The 20,258-nt window shown below is 43.1% G+C and overlaps 1 protein-coding gene across 1 annotated transcript in view; it reads right to left on the bottom strand.

Moving 5' to 3' along the window:
- The window catches only part of PARM1 (prostate androgen-regulated mucin-like protein 1), a 129,292-nt gene that overhangs the window by 49,460 nt on the left and 59,574 nt on the right, over positions 1–20,258 (bottom strand). The gene's annotated exons all lie outside the window — the stretch shown is intronic.

The following is a 20,258-nucleotide window of genomic DNA, read 5'->3' as shown; positions in this document are numbered from 1 at the left end:
CTTGCCACGGGTGCTCACTGATTGGTTGCTACCTGCTTCAGGGTTCTGAGCTCTGCAACCTGGCACAGGGATGCAAGGATTATGGGCTTGCCCTCTTAGGCGAATAAAGGTGTGAGCACATTTCCTGTGAAAGAGGAAAGGGGGAGGGCCCTGATTAAAAGCTGAGAAGAGGAAGGAATCTGAAGTTTGGAAATATTTTCTGAGACTAGGACCTGGTTCTCCCAAATTTGAGCCTGGGGTCTTTATTTTCATGTTGTTTTGCCATTTTTTTTCATATTTTGTAAAATTTTGGAATTAGTTTCCTTTCTTCTGTCTTCCCTACCTCCATTTATCCCATTCAGTTTCATTCATTTATTCAAGTATTTAATAAATGGCTTCTATGTACTTGTACTATGCTAGACACTGAGTTTATGATTTCACTTTTTATGTAGCACATCTCTCAATTGCCCCTCCACACCCCTTACCATTTCCCAACAAGCTTTTCCCGTGGTCATTTCCATCTCAGTGGATGGCAAGGCCTTTCGATCAGTTACTCAGTTAAAAATCCAAATATCATCCTTAATGCCTCTCTTTCCCTCGCTGCCCCTCCTCCATCCAACCACCAGCAAATCATGATGACTGTACCTAGAAAATAGATCTGAATCCAGTCACTCCCTGCCACCTCCCTTATCATCTCAACATCACCTGAGCCACCAGTCACTTGTCTACATAACTGCCACCATCTCTTAATTGGTCTGCTAGCTTCCAGATTTCCTCCTTTCAGTCTACTTTTCACATAGCAGCCAGTGTAATATTTTAAAGTGATAAATCAAACTGATTTAAACTGATCAAAACCCTTTCAAGGTTATGCTTAGAAGAAAATTCAAAACTATTCCCTTTCTTCATTCCATGTTCTCATCATTCTGGTTAATCTCTATTCAAATGTTAACCTCCTCCTTAGACGAATCTTCCCAGACAGTCCTAGCCAAAGTCATTCCTACTTCAGCCCCTTGCTTATGTTTTTCAAGGTTTAAAAAAAATTTTTTAGTGTTAAAATATACATTTAATGTTTTAACCATTTTTGAAGTGTATAGTTCATTGGCCCCAAGTACATTTTCATTATTGTTCAACAATCACCATCATCCATCTCCAGAACGTTTTCATCTTCCCAAACTGTACCCATGAAAAAATAACTCTCTATTTTCCTCTTTCCCCAGTCCCTGGAAACCACTATTTTACTTTATATCTCTTGAATTTGACTGCTTTAGGTACCTCATATAAATAGAATCATACTTGTCCTTTTGTTTCTGGCTTATTGCACTTACTAGCAAAATATCATCAAAGTTCATCCATGTTATAGCGCATGCCAGAATTTCCTTCCTTCTGAAGGCTAAATAATATCCCATTGCAGACACCACCTTTTGTTTATTCATTCATCCAGCGATGGCCACTTGGGCTGCTCCCACCTTTTGGTTATTGTGAGTAGTGTACACTCATATGTGTACAAATATCTGTTTGGGACTATGCTTTCAATTGTTTGGGGTCTATGCCACCTCATGTGAAGAGTTGACTCATTGGAAAAGACTCTGATGCTGGGAGGGATTGGGGGCAGGAGGAGAAGGGGACGACAGAGGATGAGATGGTTGGATGGCATCACTGACTTGATGGACGTGAGTCTGAGTGAACTCCGGGAGTTGGTGATGGACAGGGAGGCCCGGCATGCTGTAATTCATGGGGTCACAAAGAGTCAGACACGACTGAGCGACTGATCTGATCTGATCTGAAAGAATTCACCTGTCAAGCAGGAGACACAGGTTCGATCCCTGGGTTGGGAAGATCCTCTGGAGAAGGAAAGGGCAACTCACTCCAATATTCTTGCCTGGCAAATCCTATGGACAGAGGAGTCTGGTGTGTTACAGTCCTTGGGGTTGCAAGAGTTAGACATGACTTAGTGGCTAAATCCCCACACATAGTAATTCTATGTTTAATGTTTTGAGGAACCACCACATCTTTTGCTCTTTTTTGTTTTTCATAAAGTTAATAAAATAAAATCGTTTCTTCCTGAAACTACATATTATTTATCTGCCTATTATATCTCTCTTCCACCAGAAGGTAAGCTCCATGATGGTGCGGGGACCTGGTCTTACTCACTGTTGTTTCCTCTAGGCCTAGAAGAGTGCCTAGGTCATTGTAACCGCTCAATAAGTACTTGTGGGAAGGAGAAAGGAAAGAAATAAGGGAGGGAGGGAGGGAAAAAAGGAGGGAGGTAAAGAAGGAGAGTGTAAAAATGAACTAACTTAAGAACTTCATTTAAAAAAATACCCAACATTTCTGTACTCCTTTCTATGCATCACTGGGTATGGCCACATCCACCATGGCTGCCTGGGTCTAGCTGCCTACCTGCTGTTATTTGAAGGTAGGGACCTTGCTGAAAATGTCAGCCTCTGTCCTCTGCCACGCATACATGGATGCCTGGTGTCTTGTTAGCGCGTGCATGCTCAGTCACTCAGTTGTGTCTGACCCTTCGTGACTCCATGGGCTATAGCCTGCCAGGCTCTTCCAGGCAAGAATACTGGAGTGGGTTACCATGACCCCTCCAGGGGATCTTCCTCACCCGGGGATTAAACCCTCATCTCTTACATCTCCTGCATTGGCAGGCAGGTTCTTCACCACTACACCACCTGGGAAGCCTAATGTCTTGTTAGGTCTGCAATTATTTAATTCTCTAAACTCTGAGGTGATGTTCTTGGGGGTAGCATTAGGTAACAGCCAAACATGATCAAGATGCATAAGGAAAAAAACATGGGCTAGATTTTAGCACAGAGGAAGGGAGAAAAGAGGGATGCAGAGGGATGTAGGCATTCAGCTGTGTGATGGGCTCAGTAGCTGATGGAAAGTTGTGCTGCAGAATCTAACCCGAAAACACAGTTTTCTCAATATTTAAGTTGAATTGAACACTTTGATTGTTGTCAAAATAATTGGTTTTATTTTATTTAAAAGGAGTTGGTGAAGACCATAAACTATAGGAGAGTTACTCTTTTAGTAAACAGGGATACAGACCTCCCAAATTAGTCCACGTTACAGTGGCGGACTTTTGGCAGCTGTGAAGTCTCAACAATTTCAGGATGAATGCAGGTCATGAGGTCTTTGAAACAGGGACCAAACAATACTTGGAACAAATATTATGAAAACATTGAATCTTCCTATGTGACCTTAGAACCTACTGGCTCTGCATCCTCGTAGCTCTGGTGACTCACTAAAGATTCTGAGGCCAAAAAAAATGGACAACATTTAACTACTATTTAGTATCATATAATAGATGTGCAGATGGAGGTAGACAGAGACTTTGTCTGGCAGTTAAGTCAGTCTTAGAAATCTGCGATGAATGAGCAATGTCATCTATTATATACAAAGGAGCACAACTTCGTTCAATCATTCAAGCCTTTATTGAGTAGTTTCTAAGTCCCTGACCTTGTCCTCAGAGAATTCACTATTTAGCAGGACAGAAAGGACACCCGACCCTGTGTAATATGATATGATCAGCACATTATGGAAGTAAAAGCAAGTTGCAATGGGAGACCAAAGGAAAGATGAATAGATGAAAGATGAATACCATTCCATGTTATGGGGACCGTGGAATGCGAAAATGTACAAAGTCATTTTCAAATGACATTTAGAAAAGTCACAGAAGAGATGACCTTTGAGTTGGTTTGGAAAGGATGAGAACACACAAGATACCAGTAAAGTATATGATGTTCAGGCTGACAGCTGCATTGTCATTTTCAGGGGAGCTAAGAGCTGTACTATGGCAATCATCATAGTGCTGAAAAGGACATGTTCCAAGTGTGGTGGCTGGAGACACCCATTTTCTTGTTTAACCTTGACTAATATACTTTCATAACTTCTGCCCTTCCTGCTTCCAAAGAGGAATGTGGTGGATGTTAATTTCCCATGACTACCTACTTAGCACTTAAAGTATTTTATGGTCTAGTTCAGATGATTCTTACCCCTAACAAACAACAATGCGTAGAAGTTGCGGGCCAACACTGGTCATCTTCACGTGAACAAGGCATTAAAGCCTCTGATTTGCCTAATTTGATGGTACATTCCATATGACTCTGAGTATATGAGGCTGGGTCTTCTTTCAGGTTGAAGATATCCAAAGCTCAGGTGCCATGACTACCCTAGAGAATGCTTGCTGTCCTAGTTGGCTCAGGCTGCCAGAACAAAAATATCATGGACTAAGCGGCTTTAACAATAGCAATTTACTTCTCACAGTTGGGAGGCTGAGAAGTCCGATTAGGTTGTAGACCAGTTCAGGTTCTAGCAAGAGCGCTGCATCTGAGCTTGTAAGTGGCAACCTTCTAGCTGTGTCTTCACATGGCCCTTCCTCAGTATCTGCTGGGAGGTGTGGAGAAAGCTCTCTGGTGTCTTTTCTTATAAGGACACTAATCCCATGATGAGAGCTCTATCTTCGTCTAATCCTAATTACTTCCCCAAAGCTCCATCTTCAAATGCTATCACATTGGCTTCAACACTGAGAATCACAGAGACAGTCTAAGAAAACAACATTTCTGCTTTCTCATATGTAGGACTTTTGTTTTCACAGGAAGATCAAATTGATTAAGTCAGACAGCCAAGGATGTATCCCAGGATTTCAAAACTATTTTTAGTGCTGAAGAAAAGGTCTAGGTGACACATGATTATGACCCCTCATCGGATAAATGAGGGAACAGACAGGGGAGAGGAAGTGATGTAATTGACCTTACTCATCTAAGAGGAGATGTTGAGCAGTGCTGCCTGAAGAAAATCATGTAGAGACAGGCTCAGAATTAGAATTCCCCACCACCACTCTGTGCCTAGTCTCGGAAAGACCTCAAAAAGGCCTGTAGAACAGACTCTAGCAACTATCATTACAGAGTAAGCAAGGAGGAGCCCATGTTAAAATAAGCCAAGAAGTTAAAATAATGTGCCAACAAGGGCGTATTAGCACAGGGATCTATACCCCATATTTTGTAATAATCTATATCAGAAAAGAATCTGAAAAAGAATAGATACATGGATAACTGAATCACTTAACTGTGTATTCGAAACTACTATGATGTTATAAATCAGCCATACTTCAGAAGAAGTCATTAAAATGGAAAAAAGGCAAAAAAAAAAAAAAAAAAAAAAGACAAGGAAAGAAAGTGAAGTCACTCAGCCATGTCCAACTGTTTGCGACCCCGTGGACTGTAGCCTACCAGGTTCCTCCGTCCATGGGATTCTCCAGGCAAGAGTACTGGAGTGGGTTGCCATTTCCTTCTCCAGAAAAAAACAAACATCCCCCCAAAATAATGCAGTGCCCCATAAATTTTCCTACCCAAAGTAGTGCCACTTTCCTCTGAAGAAAAGAATTAGTTCCAATATTTTCTTGAGAAAATGGCAGAGTAAACAGAATGAAGACACTGGCTCTATTATTCTCTAAATTAGAGGTGACTTTGCCACACACCCTGTCCCTGCCCAGGCAGGGACAGGCTCACGTGTCTGAAATGAAGTGACTCAAGGAAGGAAATCTCTTATACTTGGCTCAAGTGAGAGATCCAGGGGTCCGATGGCTACAAGTATGACTTAATCTGAAATTCTTCCTTGTAAATGTACAAACGGAAGTCCTTCCTGAAGTTTGGTTGGGTTGAAAGTTTTTTGTGGCAAGAACAGCCAATAGTGCTATTCTCTCAATTTGTCCCACTCTCTTCTTCCCCTTCTGTGTCCACAGATCGGTTCTCTGTGTCTGAGTCTCTATTCTTGTCCTGCAAAGAGGTTCATCAATATCATTTTTCTAGACTCCATACATATGTGTTAATATACGATATTTGTTGTTCTCTTTCTGACTTACTTCACTCTGTAAGACAGACCACTGTAGAGCACCGGGAGCTCCGTTCGGTGCTCTGTAATGACCTGGAGGGGTGCGATAGGGGATGGGGTGGGAGGGAGGCTCAAAAGGAGGGGATTTATGAATACATATAGCTGATTCAGTTTGTTGTACAACAGAAACTAATACATTGTAAAGCAATTATACTCCAATTAAAAAAATAAATTTTAAAATTTTAAAAAGCAAAAAAAAAAAAAAAAGATTAGCTGGCAGATTGTTGCTCAGAAGAAAAGCAGACTCTTGTTGGATAGATTATGTTTCCATTGTATATTGTCCTTTAATGTGTGAAAACAAAAAAACCATGTCTGACTTGAGCTGGGATTTCCGGCGTTGCTAGGAGGAGAGATTGGCAGCTGATGGCTGGGAGATGTAGGCAAGTCTCCCGGTGCTGAAGGGAATTACAAGATGCTCTAGGGTAGAGTCTGCATTCCGCTTATGTGTTCTTGCCTCCTGTCCGCCTGGGTGTCAAGAACATAGGGCGGCAACATTGGCAGCCAGTGGGCAAGGAGTGCCCTGAACTGTCACCTCTTCCTGGGTCTTATGAGCAGCAAACTGGGCCAGTGCCAAAGTCTCAGGTGGCTTGATTGCCTGTGCTGCTCACCTGTTCTCTACTCCCCCACCCCCCATAACGTGTCCTCTCCTGCCCTTGGCTTGTTAAGTACCTGAGAAAACATGTGACAAAGCTTTGGCAAATTCGGTGAAATTTGATCAAAACACAGTCAAGCCCTCTCCTGTGCTGCCAAGTCAGCCTGAGGGGTGCCTTTGCCCGCGGTCTCGGGGGATTGTGCCAGGCCTGCCTGGCAGAGGTCCCAGCCCTGCTGAAGTTCTGCTTGCTAAGGAACTGCTAACAGTTAAGGCCAACTGGACCATATCACTCCCCTTGCAGGGCTGAGGGGAGGAAAGGAAGCCTGCATAGAAGATAAAACTCCAAGACCCCACTGAGATCTAGAAGGCTCTTTGGGATCCAAGCACAGTCTGCCTCTTCAGCCTTGCTCCCCACCAGGCCCAAAAACACATCAGACTTTTCACTGTACTCTATTCCTTCTGCCTAAACAGCTCTCCCTCTCATGCCTGCCTGAGAATCTCCTGTTCATCCTGCCAGTGCTAGCTTAAGAGCCCTTGCTGATTCTCCTGCTAAATCCAACCCCCATGCCCCCATCTCCAGCCTCAAGCCCTCACGTGCTCAGAGCATCTTGTATTTTAACGTCACAACGCTGAAATTGTCACGTAACTACATACTTGCTTACAAGAAGCTTTGTTTAATGCGTGACTCCCCCTTAGAATCTAAGATTCACATGGAACAGGGGCTGTAGCGGATTTGCTCCTCACATATCCTTATTATCTGATCCATAATAGGAGTTCAACTATAAACATATAAATGAATGCTAGACTGAGCTGAGGACACTAGAAGGGTACTGTGCTGACCATTTCACATGCATCATCCCATTCAATCGTAATATCCATTGTTATCTTTTTTTCACAGATGACAAAACAGAAGATCAGAAAAGTTATGTATCCGCCCTAAGGTCATGCAGCTAGAACATGCACGGCTGGAGCTTGAACCTGAAACTGTCTGGCTCCAGGCTGATCTTATAACCATCTCACTGTACTGTACTGGGAAATGCAAGGATGTCTTTGAAGCCTGGGCCCCCTGTTTGTAAAGGCAAACAAACACCAGTTTTCCTTTATCTCCCCTAATACATTCTCTAGGGTGGGTCACTAGAGAGGGCTTTAAAAAAATTACATGACCACGTGACCCTTTTTCTTCCCCTTTTATCCTGCTGTAGGCTCTCTAATGGCCTCAGGATAAACTGTGAAGTCCTTGGCACACAGTACATAACACCTCTGATGATCTCCCAACCCCGCTCTTGGTGAGCCTTGTGATTCTAGTAATCTGAATCAGTGTACATTTCTGAAACACTGGCTGTCTTCCTCCTCCCAGCCTTTGAGTCTGTACTTCTTCCCACCCTGGCTTCCCTCACCCTACCCCAGTCCTGAGAACTCTGGAGCTTTACCTCCTCTATGAAGATTCCCCAACCTGAATGAGCCCTTCTCCTCTGTGTGGCTAATTGTAGCACACATTATACTGAGTCGTTTCTCCTGATGCTTGTCTCCCATCAGACTGGGAACCCTAATAATAGGGACCACAGCATGCTGTTCATGTTCCTGGCAGAGAAAGCGATTTATAAATATTCAGTAAAACCCTGGATTTTCTACCTTTTGAAAAATGAAAATGTTCTCTGGCTTATCTGTTGGGCCTTGATAGCAGAAATGCATCTTCCTTTCGATTTGTCTTTAAGCTCCATAAAAACTACCAGCTCTGAGGAAATTTTGGATGGCTCTCTAAACATACTTTTTGCTTGCTTGTTTTCACTTTGGAAATAACAGGGATGTCTTCTTTTTGTGCATGATATAGACCAGAGTTACCAGCTTTTGAAATGCTGGCCTGTCAATCAACTGGCCCAAACACAGGTGGGCCTCACCATCCTGGCACTGAATGGACTAAACTTTAGCAAGTGTTGGAGTGGAAGGAATGATGCTAAAGCTGAAACTCCAGTACTTTGGCCACCTCATGCAAAGAGTTGACTCATTGGAAAAGACTCTGGTGCTAGGAGGGACTGGGGGCAGGAGGTAAAGGGGACGACAGAGGATGAGATGGCTGGATGGTATCACCGACTCGATGATCGTAAGTTTGAGTGAACTCCGGGAGTTGGTGATGGATAGGGAGGCCTGGCATGCTGTGATCCATGGGGTCGCAAAGAGTTGGACACGACTGAGTGACTGAACTGAACTGAAGAGTGAGGAAAAGAATCTTAAAACAATATGTATACTTTAACATATAAGCTAGGCCCTAATGTTGCTTAGGTTGAGCAAAGCTATTGTTTGGATTCCTCACAGCGACAAAAATTCCCCATGGTGTGTTTGGTTGGGCTGCTAAGGGTACCCAACACTCCAGAAGGTTCATCTAACATCTGCAAAACCATTACTAATCAGTCTGGTCCAACCATATGGTATCTGAGAGCTCTCATATGTCTAGACAAAATGTATATGCCCCAAAGCCATCAAACTGTGTTTAAGAAGACGCTTGTTTGAAGGAGAAGAGCCACATCCTCCTGAGAGTTTCGTTGGTGGAAATGAGATCCCGTTCTGGTCCCCAAAGAGGAAGAGACCTTCTGTTTTCCAGCCACTGAATCGGAACCTGCAGACATGGAGTATGACTCAGCTTCTCTATCTGGACTCATGTTATCACCAAGCTCCCCGTGGGGGCTGTGCATGCTAATTGACAGAATAACATTTGGGAAGAAAGTTGTGCTTTCTGGGGAAGAAAAAAATACAGTACATCATTTAAAAATTTTTTTCTTCTCACCAGAAGCCGCAGCTGTCTTTGTCAGTCAAATGCTCCCCCAAAGTAATTACTTTTAAGTTGCGGGTAGACTGTGGTGGCCCGCCTCAGGAGGAGGCAGTGCTGAGCACAGATGCCAAGAGACACCCGAAATTCTGGAGGAGCCATATTGGGGTGTCTCAGGGTGGCGAGCTAGAGAGAGAGAGACGATGTAGGGAGGGTGAGTGCCTTCTCTTCGGCTGCTTTGTGGTTAAGGTGGGTTCGGGGTGGGTAGCAGGATGGGAGAGGAAAATGACTTGATGCCTCCTTCAGGTTGAGGGGGATCTTCTGAACAACAGCGTTGCCTTCTGCAGCGGGCCTAGTCCCAACACGTGTGGAGCCCAGGGCAAGAGTGCACACGGAGGCCCACACAGAGAACGCGCCCCTGTTACAGACTGGGACGCTGTGTCTGTGCCCAGCCTGTGCTCCACCCGGAACCTGCAGCCTTCTGCGGGGATCCCTCTAGTGACCGGGCACTAGGGGGACCAAGGATGTGCTGGGGCAGCACCGACCAAAGCTGGACCTGGGCTCAACTGAACCGAGGATGAAGACTGACCCGGACTCATTTCTCAGCAGCCTTGGTGGGAAGGCTTCGATCCTCCAGGCCTTAGTTTTCTGAAGGGATTTTTCAGGCATTCCTAAGGCAGAGGGGAGGGATGGAGTGTGCAGGGAGCATCTTGAGTGATCCATGGTGACTGGCTTTAAACAAAGACAGCCCCTCTGGTGACCCATAGCTGAGGCTGTGAGTCTCTCCTCCCCATGCCCACTTCGAGCCACACCCTGTGGTCCAGGGGCCCAATCCAGCTGCCCATCACTCTCCTGTTTGCTAAGTAGGTTACTGAAATTTCCAAAAAAATTTCTCCTGTGAAACTGAAAAGGGAAAAAAAAAGTCTTTGTGTTCAGGTGTCACAAAATGCAGTGGTTTCTTGTCTGGTCAAAGGTCACGCCCTTTCCTTTGCCTTCCCCACCCACCTCCGCCCTCTAGGTCCAAATCATAATCAAGTCATTTCTCATACTCTGCAGCCACTAGGAAGTATCAGAACTTAAGAAAGTCTGTAGTATGGGTCTGCTTTGATTCTGAACCGTTTCCTTCCGAGGACCTTTGGGAGGCTAGGAATTACTCAAAGGGCTGGGGCCACCCTGGTGCTTTCTCAGCCTAAATGTCCTTGACCACTTCTCCCCACCACTTTGTCTCCAGCTCAGTGGGTGCCCCATCCATGCCTTCTTGGAAATCTGCCCTTGACAGGACAGTCCTGGTTGGTGGGGGGATTCCAAGTTGACCCATACAGGCATTCTGACTGGCGAATCTGTAGGCAACCTGACTACTCACAGGGAAATACCCATGAAATGCATTCCCATTTGTCTCACCACCAAAGCTGACCACTGATCACCTAGGAGTCAGGCAAGAGGGCAGGGATGGCTCCAGGGCAGACGCATCTCCCAGACTGGGAATATGACTCAGAGCAAGTTTCCTGGGCTGTGGGAGGGGTGGTGGGAGCTTTCTCAGAGAAGACGAATGACCCATGATATTGATGGGCCTCCTTTCTCCTCCTGCCAACATTTTTCTTCTAAGGGTTTTCAGCAAAGATGCCAGTCAGCACAAATGGTTATGATTCCTAGTTTCTTTAAAAAAAATTTCATGTCCTCTTAAAATATTAAATAGAAATATAACGTATGTATAATAAAATGCATACATCTTAAGTGCATAATCAGTGAATTTTTACACACACACACACATATATATACCTGCATAAGTACCACTAAGATCAAGATACAGAAACTTTCCAGCACCCTGGAAAGTTCCCTCATACTTTCTCACAGACATAATCTTCTGAAGAAAACTTGTTCTGACTTTCATCACTAGAGATTAGCTTTCCCTGTTTTTGAACTTCACATCAATGGAGGCATGCGGTGTGTCCTCTTCCCTGTCTGGATTCTTTCACTCACCATGAGACTCTCTTATGTTGCTGTGTTTTAACAACTCATCACTTCTCATTGCTGATAGCACTCAATTGCATGAATATACCACAATTTATTACCAAATTATGGTGACTCAGTGGTAATGAACCTGCCTGCCAATGCAGGAGATTCAGGTTTGATCCCTGGATCAGCAAGATCCCCTGGAGAAGGGAATGGCTATACACTCCAGTATTCTTGCCTGGAAAATTCCATGGACAGAGGAGCCTGGCAGTCTACAGTCCATGGGGTCACAAAGAGTTGGACACGACTGAGCGACTCGGCACAGTCCAACAGAGCACAGCAGCACCACGATTTATTAATCCATTTTACTTGTGGTGCACAGGTGGGCTGTTTCCAGTTTAGGGTTATTATAAATGAAGATGCTTGCTTCACAGCTTCTTAGTTAACATTTCTCCAATGCTTATTAAAAGGCATTAATACTGTAATACTTTTAATACCTATAATACTCTTCAAGTATTAAGTAACTTAATCCTTGCAATAAACCTAGGATAATTTTTATTACCCCCATTTCACAAGTGAGAAAACTGAGGCAGAAGGAGGTTAAATAACTTCCCAGTATATAGAACTGGAAAGTAGAACTGGGATTCAAACCCTAGAAGGTAGTCTAACTCAATAACCTGTCTTCTTAACCATCTAGCTAATATTAGCTAGACCATTTATTTGCTGCATGACCTTGTGCAAGCCTGTTAATTACTATCTCCTCATTTGCCAACTTGGGATAATAACAGTACCTCCATTCACAGAGCTATTGTAATATAAGGGCTTCCCTGGTGGCTCAGAAGGAAAAGAAATTGCCTGCAATGCAGGAGACCAGGGTTCAATCCCTGGGTCGGGAAGATCCCCTGGAGAAGGGGATCACCTTGTTTGCCAACTTGGGATAATACCAGTACTTCCATTCACAGAGTTATTGTGAGGGTTAAATAAATAATCTATATAAGGCAGACACTGTTGATTGACTAACCCAATAGTCATTCCCAATCCCCTTCTGCTAGCCTCCTTACTGAAACTATAAAAGCAAAATGCTCCCTTCCTAGCCTCCTTTGTACCCAGAGATGTCTGTGTGCCCCAGTTCCACAAAATGAGGTTGATAAGATATAGGCTAAGGGGCTTCTGGAGAAATTTCACATCCTCATAAAAAGAATATGTAAGAAAGAGAAATTCTCTTGGTGCCTACGTGTCCCTCCCACTTCTTCCCTTTAATGTAGATGTGATGTCTGGCACAGTGGCAACCATCCTGTGAAGCCAAGGATGAAAGTCAACCCACTGGGGAAGATGGAAGTGAAAGACAGAAAGAACCTTTTTCCTTGATGATACGATTGATCTTGCCATGACAGGACTAGAATGTCAAACTTCAGACTTCCTATTAAATAAACAACACATGCCTTTGGGGATTAAGGTATTGTTCAGACTTTGCATTATTAGCAGTGTAGATGACAGACCCTGTAAAATGTTTATCACAATGCCAGGCATGAAGTAAGAGCTCAATAAATACTAGGCTATTATGTGGATCTGTTTAATTGGAACCTGGGTCCCAATGCCTTCACCTTCTTTAATCTGCTAATGATTTTCCATAAGCATCCTTAGAGAGACACTATTCCTCCTCCTGGCATCAGCTATGAGACTTAGGAATGGAGCACCCCTGACATTCTTCAACAGAGCAATGAGCAACTGGACCTGTCAGCGTTCCCGGATGTATTCTCTAGGCTGAGCTGCCTCAAAAACCCACAGAACGTATCAGAAAAAAAAAAAAAAAAAGCTAAATGTGATTTGTATTTTTCCACCTTATTAAAAAATACAGTTCAGAAAGTTTGTGGGACAATTTTCAGCATGTCTATTTTTTTCAAATTGGAGGATAATTAGTTTATAATGTTATGTTAGTTTCTGTTGTACAACGTGTATCAGCTATATTCTTGAGCCTCCCTCCCAATCTCCTCATCCTTCCCCTCTAGGTCATCACAGAGCACTGGCTGAGCTCCCTGTGCTATATAGCAGCTTCCCACTAGCTATCTGTCTTACACATGGTCACTTTCTCAAATGGTCCCACCCTCTCCTTCCCCTGCTGTGTCCATACATCTGTTCTCTATGTCTGGGTCTCTGTTCCTGCCCTGCAGATAGGTTCATTAGTACATTTTTCTAGATTCCATATATATGGTTAACATATGATTTTTGTTTTTCTTTTTCCGACTTACTTCACTCTGTATGACCGACTCTAGGTTCATCCACCTCACTGCAGGTGACCCGATTTCATTCCTTTTTATGGCCGAGTAATATTCCATGGTATGTATGTACCACAACTTCTTTATCCATTAATTGGTTGATGGACATCTTGGTTGCTTCCATGACCTGGCTATTGTAAACAGTGCCTCAGTGAACATTGGGTACATGTGTCTTTTTGAACTATGGTTTTCTCAAGTATATGCCCAGTAGTGGGATTGCTGGATCATATGCTACTTTTATTCCTAGTTTCTTAAGGAATCTCCATACTATTCTCCATAGTGGCTGTATCAATTTACATTCCCACCAACAGTGCAAGAACACAGTCTTGATAAGAATACACTTGTGACTAGATGACTGCAGCAGGCTGAGGAAGTAGAACAAAGACCCCTCAACAACAATCAGGGACCCCGGACTTGTTATTGTTACACGAGCTGGCCCACCTTGGTCAGAGCCATGAGATGTAAGTTAGACACACTCAGTAGAATGGCAACCTACTCTTGATTTTAAATTTTCAGCATCACTTAGCAATTTATTTTTTAAAAATTCAGTTTTTGTTTGTCTAGGTCCAATTCAACAAATAAGTATTGAGTGCTCTGACCAAGGCACCCAGGTATCTAGGCTATATGGATGAAGCAAACATGAAGAGAGAGAAATTTGTTTTGTATTTTATATAGGCTTTCTTTTGACAGCTGCAATTTGACTCTATTTTCCCCTCATGCATGTTAATGCTTGTGGGCCTTTATGTTTGTGTGTGTGTGGTGTGTGTGTGTGGTGTTTGTGGTATATGTGTGTGTGTGTGTGTGTGTGGTGTGTGTGTGTGTGTGTGTGTGGTGTGTGTGTGGTGTATGTGTGTGTGGTGTGTGTGTGTGGTGTGTGTGTGTGTGGTGTGTGTGTGTGGTGTGTTTGCATGTGCTCAGTCCTGTCTGACTCTTTGCAACCCCATGGACTGTACCCACCAGCCTCTTCTGTCCATGGGATTTTCCAGGCAAGAATACTGGAGTTGGTTGCTATTTTCTTCTCCAAGAGATCTTCCTGACCCAGGAATCAAACTTCAGTCTCCTGCATTGCAGGCAGATTCTTTGCTGTCTGAGCCACTCGTATTCATTAATTATCATTTCTACCCTTTAATCCTGTTTCTGCCTTTCAAGCTATCTCCTAAACAGCAAAAACTACACTAAAACTGCAAGCTTAAAAACGTATGGCATCAGAGCAGATTTCCTAGAGTCTAAGGATCTCTGTGGTTTAGAAAAGGCAGAGGAACCAGAGACCAAATTGCCAACATCCGCTGGATCATAGAAAAAGCAAGAGAGTTCCAGAAAAATATCTATTTCTGCTTTATTGACTATGGCAAAGCCTTTGACTGTGTGGATCACAATAAACTGTGGAAAATTCTGAAAGACATGGGAATACCAGACCACCTGATCTGCCTCTTGAGAAACCTGTATGCAGGTCAGGAAGCAACAGTTAGAACTGGACATGGAACAACAGACTGGTTCCAAATAGGAAAAGGAGTAGGTCAAGGCTGTATATTGTCACCCTGCTTATTTAACTTATATGCAGAGTACATCATGAGAAACGCTGGACTGGAAGAAGCACAAGCTGGAATCAAGATTGCTGGGAGAAATATCAATAACCTCAGATATGCAGATGACACCACCCTTATGGCAGAAAGTGAAGAGGAACTAAAAAGCCTCTTGATGAAAGTGAAAGTGGAGAGTGAAAAAGTTGGCTTAAAGCTCAACATTCAGAAAATGAAGATCATGGCATCTTGTCCCATCACTTCATGGGAAATAGATGGGGAAACAGTGGAAACAGTGTCAGACTTTATTTTTTGGGGATCCAAAATCACTGCAGATGGTGACTGCAGCCATGAAATTAAAAGACGCTTACTCCTTGGAAGGAAAGTTATGACCAGCCTAGATAGCATATTCAAAAGCAGAGACATTACTTTGCCAACAAAGGTTCGTCTAGTCAAGGCTATGGTTTTTCCTGTGGTCATGTATGGATGTGAGAGTTGGACTGTGAAGAAGGCTGAGTGCCGAAGAATTGATGCTTTTGACCTGTGGTGTTGGAGAAGACTCTTGAGAGTCCCTTGGACTGCAAGGAGATCCAACCAGTCCATTCTGAAGGAGATCAGCCCTGGGATTTCTTTGGAAGGAATGATGCTAAAGCTGAGACTCCAGTACTTTGGCCACCTCATGCGAAGAGTTGACTCATTGGAAAAGACTCTGATGCTGGGAGGGATTGGGGGCAGGAGGAGAAGGGGACGACAGAGGATGAGATGGCTGGATGGCATCACTGACTCGATGGACGTGAGTCTCAGTGAACTCCGGGAGTTGGTGATGGACAGGGAGGCCTGGCGTGCTGCAATTCATGGGGTCGCAAAGAGTCAGACACGACTGAGCAACTGAACTGAACTGAACTGAAGGATCTCTGTCCTCTACAGACATGGAAATGAGAATGAAGCTGCTCCTCACTCAAGTCAAGTTCTAGGCTGGACGTGCAGAGGTAGAATCTGCAGCCCTGAAGTCTACCTGATTTCATGGGCGTTGAGGCCACCATTCCTTGGATGCACAGCTCTCTTTGAGAACCACTTTCCCTATTGTGGGATTATTAACCCATTTCCCCATAAGGGACCCTCAATGCTGTGCTTAGCCTCTCTGCTGAGAGAGCGCATTTCCAGAACTAGGCCTGGATGGAAGATAACAGCTGTGGATGGAACCATGTGCAGCAAGACCCTACTCATCACCAGAGGCTCCAGGAGAGGATCTGGTGTTTTACTATCTCCTGGAGTGTGGCCCAAACCCTGATATGCACTCAAAGATGGATGGACCATCTCCGGGGATTGGGAACTGGGTGCCCCTTTGTTCCCAAATAAAGAGAAAGGGCCGGAAGAATAGGAATCTGTCATTAGGAAGTTCCAGGTACATGTGCAAGCTAAGAGCTCACACGAAGATATGAAAAGCACAAGCTAAGGGTGGACACAACCTTGTTTCTGGTTAAGTGTGACAAGGGTAATGTATTTACTCTGCAGGGGTGAATCTTCTCTGCAGAAATATGCCTCCTAATGAACAAAATCCACTGAAATTGATATGAGGAACCATGCTTTATGTAAGAGATGTTGTGGGTAATGAATTTTAATCAAATACATTAAGCAATGAGGGGAACAGGCTGTTTGAAGGAATTCCGTGGTGAATCCTTATTTAATGCAATTAATTACCACCTAATTTGTCACCTGTGTAAAGCATGCTGACTTTAATTTGCCTAAAAATCCAGATCTTCTCATGCTCTTGTTCCCTAAGATATTCACGACTCCAGAGGCAGCAGGTTACTCTCCTTACTCACAGAATTCATACCTCGGCTGAAAAGAACATAAATCACTACTCAAGTACACACAGCCACATAAACATCATTTTCAGAGTTGGTTTCATTTGTTAACCAACGTCCAATTGCTGTTACCCTCAGTATCTCTTAAATGCCTGCAGGATCACATCCTCTGCTAGGAAAAGCATCAGCAATGCCAACTGGGGAGGCACCACTGGCACCATTACTGAAGTACAGCATCTTCTGATGAAAATCTCTGGGATCCATTAAAATGCTACTCCACAGCCACTGCTGATAGATGCAATTAAACATGTCAGTCTGGAAGGACAGACTCTGGCTACATGAGCTAACTTGGGTGAACTGAGCAAGATGGATAAAACTTGGCTCTGCTGGTAGCTCAACATGAAGAATGATTTTGCTTTGGGTTTACTTATTTAGAATACATTTATAAGTGCTGCTGCTTAGAAAAGAATTATTCAAAAACTAACACTGCCTATCCTGTACCTCATGAACCACTTCTTTCATCTATTCGTGGGTTCCCTCTGGCGATGCTGGGATTAGAAAGGGTCCCTCTATATGCACTCAGGCTGAACTGGAGGCAGAGGCAGTTCTACTTCATGGCTTTATTTCAACAGTAATTCCCAGGTATAAATAACCAGCCTGGCGTTCTTCCCTGTGTTCCAGTCCTCTAATTCCAGCCTTTTGAGTTTTGCCCTCAAAGTCAGTAAGTCTATCAACTGTGTTTCCTTCCCCATCCAACCAGCTCCTCTGGGTTTATTTTTGTCATCATCCTTCCCTTTATCTGGCCTTCCCTTGTGGCTCAGCTGGTAAGAATCTGTCTGCAATGTGGGAGACCTGGGTTCGATCCCTGGGTTGGGAAGATTCCCTGGAGAAGGGAAAGGTTACCCACTCCAGTATTCTGGCCTGGAGAATTCCATGGAATGTATAGTCATGGGCTTGCAAAGAGTCGGACACGACTGAGTGACTTTCAGTTTCACTTTCCCCTTATCCAAGTTATTTTTATTTATTTCTTTACAACACTATTTACAATAGCCAGGACATGAAAACAACCTAAATATCCTTCAACAGATGAATAGATAAAGAAGATGTGGTACATATATACAGTGGACTATTACCCAGCCATAAAAAAGGAATGAAACTGGGTCATTTGTAGTGATGTGAATGAACCTAGAGTCTGTCATACAGAGTGAAGTAAGTCAGAAAGAGAAAACAAATATCATATATTAACCATATGTATGGAATCTAGTAAAGTTGTACTGATGAACCTATTTGTAGGGCAGGAATAGAGACACAAACACAGAGAACAGGCAAGCGGACTTTTGAGGAGGGTAAGGAGAGATGGGACAAAATGAGAGAGTAGCCCTGACAGATATACATTAGCGGGTGTAAAACGGATAATTAGTGGAAAGCTGCTGTATAGCACAGGGAGCTCAGCTCGATGTTCTGTGATGACCTAGAGGGGTGGGAGGGAGGTCTAAGAGGGAAGGCATATAGGTATACATATAGCTGATTCACATTGTTGTACAGCAAAAATCAACACAAAATTGTAAAGCAATTATATTCCAATAAAATAAATTAGAATTGCATATATTTAAGGTATACAACATGATGATTAGATAGACATATACACAATGACATGCTTACTATGGTCAGGCAAACTAACATATCATCTTCTCACATAGTTTCCATATGTGGTGTGTGATGAGAACACCTGAAGTCTACTCTCTTAGCAAATTTCCAGAACTCAATACAGTATTATTAACTGTATTTGTCATGCTGTACATGAGCTGTTTAGACTTACTCATCCTATAGAAGTGGATCCTCTAGAACTTTGTACCTGTTGATCAATGTCTTTCCGTTGCCCCTCCTTCCCCACCTCTGGTAACCACCACTCTATTCTCTACTATTACTTTTTTAGATTCTACATATAATTGAGCTTATGCCATTTTTTTTTCTTTTTATGTCTGGCTTATTTCACTTAGCATATGTCCTTGAGGTTCATCCACTTTGGGGCAAATGCCATCTTTTTAATCCATTCATCCAAAGTCACAGCTCACATGAAGCAAACCTAGTGTTTGGGTACAGAGATGTCTTTCTAGCAATCCTTTGGGTCTTTTTGTAAGAAGGATCTTATTCCTGTAGATATGGAGGCTACTAAAGGAAGCACTTTGTTTGCATTGTGGTGAAACATTAAGCCACACAATAACACACATAGAGAGAGAGACACACACACCCTTCTAAATGATCCATCGGAAAGGAAGAATTTTTTCTGCCTAGCCAAACATACAAATTCCTCCTGTCTCTAGCCAGAAGAAAATGAGTGGGTCATTTTTTAGTCTGTAGGACAGATGTCTTCATGTCCTTTGGCAGGGGCTATCTGCCAGCCAGACTATGAGGACTGTCTCTCTATCTCAGAGGCTGCTTTTAGCAGACAGATTCACATCTCATCCTAAGAGCATTTATCAACTGTTAGATCTCTGAGGGCTGGAACACAAGCACTTCTCCTTGGTTAGGCTATGGGGCTATAATTGCATTCACAAGTCTTCATCCAGAAAAAAATCAACTTTTTACTAAGTTCTTATCAAATAATAATATATTGAAAAGCCAGAATTATCCTTCACAGGCTCAGGAATAGCATTTTCATTTGCTGTGTAATTGAATCCAGAGCATTTCAGCTTTGGCTTCTCTTCTCTGAAATCCTCCCTTTCATTCACAACCTAAGCAAACAACAGCAGAATAGAAAAAAGATACAAGCAAGCTTTCTGAATCATATAGAGAATTTTAATTTTCCTTCCTATGGACGATTGTATACACAACCTAAAGAGGAATATACCAGATATTAATTTTGATTTATGTTTCACTGTAAGAAAGCCACAGTCAGTCTAGGTAAATACTACTGAGCAAAGAAAGGAATGTGAACTTATCTTTAAAAAAGAGTAGAATTAGCAAGTCTGAATCTTCAGCCTCACAGATGAGCCCTGATTCTATCATTCCAGCTGCACACAGGTCGTTTCTTTTTGGATAACATCTTATCATCAGATTCAACAAGTCCCTATCTAAACTGAGCAATTCCAAAATAATTCTCTTAAATGCTTCCTTGATGCTGCCAATGGCGCCAGTTAGGTATGATGGTTTAGAAGACAGTTTGATGTAGTAGGTACAGGGAACAGAATAGTGGTTACCAGAGGTAAAGGAGTGGGGATGGGTGGCTGGATGAAATGGGTAAAGGGATCAACTGTGTAGTGAGAGATGGAAACTAAATTTCTGGCAGTGAGCATGTTGTAGGGTATATGGAAGTAGAAGTGTGATGTTGTACACGTGAAACTTATGTAATGCTATAAATCAACGTTCCCTCAAAAAATAAATTTAAAAAAGTTTGCTTTCTCATTTTCATTTTTTTATATCCTATCAAACTCAGTCCTTATTTATCCTTTATTTAAAAAA

Source organism: Bos indicus, chromosome 6 (genome assembly GCF_029378745.1).
Source record: "Bos indicus isolate NIAB-ARS_2022 breed Sahiwal x Tharparkar chromosome 6, NIAB-ARS_B.indTharparkar_mat_pri_1.0, whole genome shotgun sequence".
In the NCBI taxonomy this organism is placed as follows: Eukaryota; Metazoa; Chordata; class Mammalia; order Artiodactyla; family Bovidae; genus Bos; species Bos indicus.
Note: the sequence above shows the minus strand (reverse complement) of the source record. Positions and strands in the feature narration are given on the sequence as shown.